The following is an 8,708-nucleotide window of genomic DNA, read 5'->3' on the forward strand; positions in this document are numbered from 1 at the left end:
GAAAGGCTCTCCCACCCCAAGTCCAGCTCAAAGAACCAAGCCTTCACATGTACTATACAGCTTTCGATCTTATGGCACCGTTAAGCCTGCTGCCCACTCCTGCAGTAACACATATTTTCCAGGCAACAAAGTCAAGGAAGCAGAAGGGAAGGCTATGGCCTCTCCTGGTCTTTTTTTCATCCAAAGAGGGACATGCCACAGCCTCCCTATGTCCGGTAGAGTATTGGTCTCTTGCTGTCCAGCTTTTTCTATCTTAAGGGTGAAAGTGCTCAGATTAAGATTCCCCATTATTACCAACAACTTTCCTCCATATGTTCTAGTCAGAGAACTCAACAGTGATTTAAACGGTGGTTTCTGGCCTTTAGGGTTTCAGGAAGCAGAGACTCTAAGTTTACGCTGCTTTGAGGACCTGGATTGCATTAAAGAAAGCCAACGGGGCAGTAAAAAAAAAGCGCCTCAGCATCATCTCAGTAGAAAACATATTCGTTTAAGTTGAATAAACTTAGCTTATGAAAAACTCATTACATTTCCTTTATGTTCCTCATTTAACCTCAGACCAGGGAATGCTTGACTCATTCCTCATGTTTTCCACACAGACCAGTGTTTGGAAATTACTTCTTTAAAGTACATAATTCGAAAAAGAAATTGAGAAACTGTTATGTTAGCTCACAAGCAAACCAATGACCTATGTGTTGGGGAGGGGTACAGGAAGGGGAAGTAGATGTGAAGGCCCAGGCCCTGCTGCTTGAACAGTGAACCCCTGTCTCACCCCAGCTGGCAGTGGCTGGGTTTTGTTCTTCCTATGTAGTATCTAAACAGTTATTTCTCTGTAGAGACAAAGCTTTGGTATGTTTTCTTCTTCTCATTGCCCCCACCAAGACTAGGGGATGTTTCGCTTAAGGTAAGATAGCTAGTTAGCAGATAGAGGGGATGTGAGATGGTAAAGGACCTCCCTCACTCTTCTGACTTGATTTCCATTCCCAGTTGGCTGATACCTAGTTTCTGTTGTAACTGACCAGATTGCTTGCAAAGGAACTACCACCAACAGAAACCATTAAGAATGGCCTACCATTAAGAAACCATTAAGAATGCCATCCTTAAGTCCACCCTCCTGTGACTTATGTGCAAGTACAGATCCCCCTGACCATGAGTTTTTTTGTTTGTTGTTGTTGCTGTTTACTTTTTTTCTGCTGGCTCTCCTGCTTCACCCTAAACCTGCGGAGTGTACCCCAAAGTGTTTCCTCTTCAAGGACAAAATTCTGCTGACAGAAATAGAAGAAATACACCAACACATACTTTTCCCCAATAGCTAAACCTGGTCACAGATCAAGTAGCCCCAAAGCCCCGAAATCACATACTTAGTGGCTTCGGGGGCACTCCTAACCCAGGCACTTGACTTCCTCAAGTGTGTCTTGTCTTCCTGCTTTATCAATAAACTCACCAACTTTGCTCAGCATTGACCCCTCCTGAAATTATTCTCCGTGGTGGATGTCAAGAACCTCGGCGCACTCCCAGGGGGATCTGGGGATTCTTGGGGGAGGCACTCCTCTCCTCTGGCTGCAGGCCAGCAACATCGACCTGTATGACAACAGCTCGCCTCCCTTCCTTGTTTCTCCCCCTGCTCCACGACTCTTTCCATTTTGAACCTCTCAGCTTTTGCATATGTGCTTCAGAGCCCCAGTGTGGGACTTCCCCCAAAAGACCCCCAAGAATCTCCCTGTCCCCTGAGCTTCCATAACTCACTCAGCCCCACCTGTTTCTCAACCACTTCCATGCATTTCTGAATCCACCCAAATGCACCCACTGATTGGCAGCGAACACCTAAAACACTCACTATCATAGACACACACACACACACACACACACGTCAGCTTTATCCCTTCCAGAGGAGTCAACTCTCCCTGGGGGATTAGGACTTGCACAAGAGGACATGGCCAGGGCAGGCCATGGGCTTAGACTAGAGCAAGGATGTTGCAGCCTTCCCTGTGACTCAGCCCACGTGCATTCTAAGAGAGCCAGGTGAGCGCATCCGCTCCTCTGCCCCTCCTGGCTGGGGGGAGCTTTTCTATTGTCTTAATGCAGGTCTCACCCTGGTGCATTTATTCTGCAAACTCTGGTCTCCCTCCAAGCCTCTGCCACGCTGGCTGGTGCTGTCTATAAACATGACAGTCTGGGGCTATATTGGGATTTTATGAGTCTCTGTGTGAAACAGATTAAGATTCAGTGTGAAATTCTGCTCCTTTTGAAAACTTCCCTTCCCACTGCTGCCCATCATTCAGTCCCAGCGGCCCTGGCTGCCTCAGGGATGAGCTCTCAGTGATCTTCAAGCTAAAGTAGTCACTGTTGAGAAGAAATAGGGACCAGCCACCCTCCCTTTGCTCCAGTGTTACTCTCCTTGAGTGCTCATGGCACAGAGTCTTCTAAGCGGTGCCCTTTCTTCCTCAAACCTCCACCTCAAATGAGCATAAAAGGGTGACCAACAGGTATGGCCCTGTCCAGTACTGCCTCGGGTTTGGCCTAATGGGTCCCCTGTCTGTGAATCCCTCCGTCCTGAGAAAACTGAAATTATTGATGACCTAGAAAAAGGGGTCATTTCCAAATTAACATCAATGTTAGAGCCAGAAGCCCATAATCTTAGCTCCCAGGATTTCCAGGTGAGTAAGAGCTAGACCATGATTGTGAAACCACAGGGTACCAGCCAGAAGTACCAGACGCCTGCCTACCTGGATGCTTGGCTCCTTAGGTCATACCAGCTGGGGGAGGGGTGTCCACAATTTGCCTTAAACATGGAAAGAAACTATGGTAATGTATGTGTGAGTACATGTCTTTGCATGTGTGCATGGGGGCAGGGGGGTTGAAATGTCTGTGCAGGCCAGGCAAGTACTCTACTTCAAGCTGTATGCCCAGCCTCCTGAGGTGATTTTGCTTGGTGGTGAGAGCTGATAAGAAGCTGCACCACCGGAGGGTGAGTGCCACCTCAAGCTGAGCTAAAACTAGACCTCTTCTTTAATTTTAGAAAGAGTTGCAGATCGGGCAGCTCCCGCCTTCAGGCAACCTCCTACGTCCTCCCACAAACACTTGATTTCTGAGTTTGGAACAATCTCATGGCCCCCAAACCTAGTCTCAGAGACACAGTTACCTCCCACCCTTTCCCAGGGTGTGTGTGCACGCATGCTCACACACGAGCGAGCGAGCGCGTGCGCGCGCGCGCGCACACACACACACACACACACACATTTCCATGCCCAGAGTTCAGTTCTACTGGGCAGTGAGGTGGGCATGGGACCACAGAGGAGAGCATAAGACATAGTGAGTCTAGAGCCCTAGTACTGCTCTTAGTAACTCAGGACAGAGAAACAGGCCCTGAGAGGGGCAGAGTTGGGGTCCAAGCTCAGCTGCCCTGCTTTAGAGCCTGCTGAATTCTTATCCTCCCACTTCAGGGCTCTTTCTGCAGACCGTGGTGAATCACACCCACCTGGACCATAGCTATTTAAGGGAGGCCAGCCGCCTACTGATGAGGGGTGTCTGCCCTTCACTGCCTGGTTGAAACAGATAGAAGGACCTACAAGCTACCCAAATCCTTTTTACTAACCAACCTCAGCACGGTACTAGGTCTATTCTCTGTTCGCATCAGGAGTGGCCAAGCTCTGCCCCCATCTTACCTAATCTGGAAAATTCTATGTTTGGAAAGTTTCATTCTTTTCCCAGCCATCCCTGCAGAGCTCTGAAGACTGCTTTCGGGTCCCAGAGTTTGGAAGGAAGGGACGAGCGAATACTCAGTGTAGTTGGCCCCTGGAGCCTGAACTCAGAAGCCCCAGGTGGTACAGCAGCAAAAGCAGGTTTCCGTGGAAACAAGAGTCCAGGACTTGAATCTAAATGCACCTCAGCTGCTCTGAAGCAGCCTGTGTGGCTCATACCTCCGCAAGCGGTCCCTGACCATCTATCTGTACCTGGAGGCAACTCTCCCCACTAGGAGGCCTGGTCCATGGAGCTGGTCCAGGCTGACCATTGCTCATAGTACCAAGACTTAGTGAGAGGATCCATTTAACAAACCAATTGGACAGGAAGAAAATCCAAAGAAGATTAGTGTTGAGTCCCCCAGCTGGTTCACAGGAGATAGGGGTTAGATCCAACTCCAGGTCCCTCCACCCTCCACTCACAAACACTCGCACTGCTCACAGAAAGCCATGTCACCTCTCTATAAAGTCCTCCCACTGCTCCCTGCCGGGCCCACAGCACATGTCACCTTCCCAAACTTCCTTTTTACCTGCTCTGTTTGTTTACAGATGGGAAACAGGTTTTATGTCTTCTCAAGAACTCCCAGGACAACCATCTCTCCACTGAACTCTGCATCATGCCTTTCACAGGCTGTCACAGGAGCCTCCAGAGCCCTTTCCCTTTCTAGTCAGAAGACAGTTCTGGGGTCCCCTCTGGATCAATGACTCAAACAAGGGAGTGAGGAAGTGTTTATGCCCTGTCCTGTTGCCTCATACTCAGATCAAGGGAGTCCTCCAGCTGCCTCTACTTCCCTTCCCAGAGGGTCCAAGCCCTGGCCTGCCTTCCAGAACATTCACAGGTCTTAAGAGAGTTTTGCCACTTGCAAAGAACCTGGAGTCCTAAAATGGGAGTTGTCTGTAACTAGACAGAATGAAGCGGGGAGGACCAAGAATGAGGTTCAGGAGGCCCTGCAAGCAGCCAGTGGACCTAGAGGAAGGATCTCCCTTCCCAGGCCTGTTCCTGGTCTGCTAAAGAGGGACAGAGACTAGAACCTCTCCAGCTTGACAGTCCAGCCATCTTTATGTAATTAATAGTTCAGCTGACTAAGGCCGTCAGTGGAAACCAGACAGAGAAAGAAGGTTAAAAACAAAAGAGGTTATGTTGGCATTCACACAGTGTACACACCCAGGCCTGGTCCACAATAAAGAGTCTCTTAAAACTGGGGCAGACCCAGCCAAGATCTGATCTTTACCATTGAAGCCAAGGGGAACCTGAGCTCTTCCCAGGGGCTTTGGCTAGAAAGAACTGGGGTGGGCCTGACAGGGAGGGGCCTGCACAGAACCTTGAGGCCAACTCTGGTCTCCATGGGATTAGACCCAACAAAAGAGCCTTGTGCAGTGAGGAGCCCAGTGCCTGGTTTCCTGTGCTTTGGTAACCCACACAGAACAGCATATGATGTGATCTGGACATAGTAACTGTCCTTCCCATTATGCTCTGGGCCTCTCTTGGCTGGCACTCAAGTCCCAGCTGTGTCTATGGCCTGTGCCCAGTCTGACCCATCACAGAGCAGTGAGAAAGACTTGATGGCTCTCAGGAACTCTCAGAAGGCTGGCATGCCTCTGGGGGCTTCTGGAATAATCCCCACTTGTATAAAATTTCAAAGTTTTCTTTCTTTTCCAGATTCTGGGCTGAAACTCAACCTCAGCACTTAAAGCAACAACAGAAAACCTCCATCCTCTTTCCTCCACAGCACGCAGGAACAAGAGCCTCACAGTCTGGAGTCTCTGTGAAAGAAACATGGAACCAAGTGCTGAGTATGGAGGCCAAGGGCTGACCTGAGCCTCTGGCTGGCAAACCAGGCCTGGGCTGGTTCTGACTGGTGGTAAGTTAGCAAGCACCAGGAAACAATGTTCCATAGCTTCCAAAACCTGCAAGCATCCATGGCTATAAAGTCTTATGCTAAACCACCTTCAAAGCACTTCATGGAGAGTAATTTAGTCCCTGTTATCATTGCCTTTAAAAAAAACAAACAAACTAGGTGGATATGGGAACAACTGCATGAATGTATCCCACACACGTGCAGGGTACCTGGGAGGCTAGAAATGGGTGTTGGATCCCCTGGAGCTGGAGTGAAGCTAGTATGAAGCACCCCACGCAGGTGCTGGAAACAGAACTCAGGTCCTCTGGGTGAGCACCAATCATTCTTAACTGCTGAGCTATTCCTCTAGCCCTTCCTGCCCTATACACACACGCCTTTTTGTGACAGGTTTTCCTGTAACCCAGGGTGCCTCTATAACCTTGAAGATATGACCTTTCTGCCTCCATCCTCCTAGCGCGCTAGAATTACAGATGTGCCAACTCTGCCAGGTTTATGCTTAGGATTGAACACAGGGCACTATGCTACTTCCTCAGCGCTGACCCCTTTCCTCCCCCAATTTGTGGCTTCTTGAAACAGAATGTCATGTAACCCAGAACAGCCTAAAATTCATCAAGTTGCCCAGGATGACCTTGAACTTCTGCTTCTCCAGCCTTTACTGCCCTAGCACTGAGGCTGCAATTCCGCACCACCACGTTCTGCATTTTGCTCCGTGTAATTAGTGAGAAAAATCAACACGTGGGGGAGGTTGCGCTGCCCCTGCAAGGAATGGGAGTGGAGAGTCGGCAAGAGCTGGTTCTGGGGCTCACTGGGAGCCATCATCACTGTGAGAACAGAGAGAATGGCCGCAAAAGGGCAACAGGAGGGAGGCAGGGATCCAGCCCTGTCGGAAGATGCCCCCAAGAGACAGGGTTCAGACCCTGGAACAGGCAAGCCCTACAGGAAGGGTAGGGTACATAAGGCCTAGCCCAGGATTCCAGAGCTCTCTCTTGTGGGAAGGAAAGCATCCTGGCCCTAAGTGGTGGACAGTGGGGCTGTGGAGGATGCCAGCCCTATGGACAAACTGTATATAACTGGTGGAAAGGTAGCGTTCCCAGTACATTCCCAGGCCCAGCCTGCCCTCTGCTGGTCAAAACAGAGGACATTAAAAAGTCGGCAAAGGTGGTCTTTGAGGGGCTCAGACAACTCAATTTGAGAGGTTGTGTGCTGTGTAAATTTGTGTCATCCATTCCAGATACTCAGTGACCCAGAACAGCCTAAAATTCAGTTGTTTCTTTTCTGTCCATTTGCCAATGAAATCACTGCATGAAAGGAACTAAAGGTGTAGAATATTCTAGTCACATCTGGGGGTAGAAAGATGAGTGTCAAAGGCCAGGGGTAAATGAGCTGGACTTCAGGGCCCCTCCCCCCTGGTGTTTTTGAGGTCCATTCAAGTCACATGGAAATAAACTTGTGACTACCTCAGAAGACTGCCCTTCGGCCCTGGGTCAGCAGAGCCGTGGTGAGGGCCCTTGGACATAGGGTGGGACTTGGGATCCAGAGGTTGCTTGGAGTATGACTCTCAAGACATAAATGCCAAAAATATTTAACTGAAACCTCACTGAGCCTCAAGCAATCTTAGCTAGTTTAGCTGGCATGCGTCGCTTTTCTGTTGGTAGCTCCTCAGAAGATCATGAGGCCAACTGTGTGTGTCTTTCCAAACTTAGTCACTAACAGAATCCCAGCTGGCTCTCTGCCAGCTTCTGGTGCCATGTTGCCAGCTGATGGCCAGGACCCTGGGTTTCTAGCTAAAGCAAGAATGAATGTTCGTGCTCGCTACAACAGCACATATACTAAAATTGGAACAATACAGAGAAGATTAGCATGGCCCCTGTGCAAGGATGATACGCAAATTCGTGAAGCGTTCCATGTTTTTCAGATCATCTGGATGTATCTCCATCCCTGATCTCAAGCTGTACTACAGAGCAATAGTAATAAAAACAGCATGGTATTGGCACAGAAACAGAAAAGAGGATCAATGGAACCGAATAGAAGACCCAGAAATAAACCCACACACCTATGAATACTTGATTTTTTACAAAAAAGCCAAAACCATTCAATGGAAAAAAGACACCATCTTCAACAAATGGTGCTGGTCCAGTTGGATGTCTACATACAGAAAAATGAAAATAGATCCATATTTATCACCCTGCACAAAACTAAAGTCCAAGTGGAGCAAAGACCTCAACATAAAACCAGATACTCTAAATCAGTTAGAAGAAAAAGTTGGGAACAGCCTAGAACTCATTGGCACAGGAGACAGCTTTCTGAACAGAACACCAACAGCACAGGCTCTAAGAGCAACAATCAATAAATGGGACCTCATGAAACTGAAAAGCTTCTGTAAAGCAAAAGACACCGTCATCAGAACAAAACAACAGCTTACAGACTGGGAAAGGATCTTCAACAACCCTGTATCTGACAAAGGGCTGATATCCAGAATATATAAAGAACTAAAGAAGTTAAAAAGCAATAAATCAAGTGATCCAATTTAAAAAAATGGGGAACAGAGCTAAACAGAGAATTCTCTGAAGAATATAGAATGGCAGAGAAACACTTAAAGAGATGTTCAACGTCCTTAGCCATCAGAGAGATGCAAATCAAAACGACCCTGAGATTTCACCTTACACCCATCAAAATGGCTAAAATAAAAAACTCAAATGACAACACATGCTGGAGAGGATATGGAGAAAGGGGAACCCTCCTCCGTTGCTGGTGGGAATGTAAACTGGTACAACCGCTTTGGAAATCAATCTGGCGCTTTCTCAGACAATTAGGAATAGCACTTCCTCAAGATCCAGCTATACCACTCTTAGGCATATATCCAAACGTTGCTCAAGTGCACAACAAGGACATTTGCTCAACCATGTTCGTAGCAGCTTTATTTGTAATAGCCAGAACCTGGAAACAACCCAGATGTCCATCAATGGAGGAATGGATACAGAACTTGTGGTATTTTTACACAATGGAATACTACTCAGCAATCAAAAATGAGGAAATCATGAAATTTGCAAGCAAATGGTGGGATCTAAAAAAGATCATTTTGAGTGAGGTATCTCAGAAGGAGAAAGACACA

At 48.0% G+C, this 8,708-nt stretch overlaps 1 non-coding gene across 1 annotated transcript; it reads left to right on the forward strand.

Moving 5' to 3' along the window:
- The first annotated feature begins 7,401 nt into the window (after positions 1-7,401).
- LOC129678249 (U6 spliceosomal RNA) lies at positions 7,402-7,508 on the forward strand. Its single transcript, XR_008720332.1, has one exon. It is a non-coding gene; the product is annotated as a U6 spliceosomal RNA (small nuclear RNA).
- Positions 7,509-8,708: the final 1,200 nt, after the last annotated feature.

Source organism: Psammomys obesus, unplaced genomic scaffold (genome assembly GCF_907164565.1).
Source record: "Psammomys obesus unplaced genomic scaffold, mPsaObe1.curated_primary_1811, whole genome shotgun sequence".
NCBI classification, from domain to species: domain Eukaryota; kingdom Metazoa; phylum Chordata; class Mammalia; order Rodentia; family Muridae; genus Psammomys; species Psammomys obesus.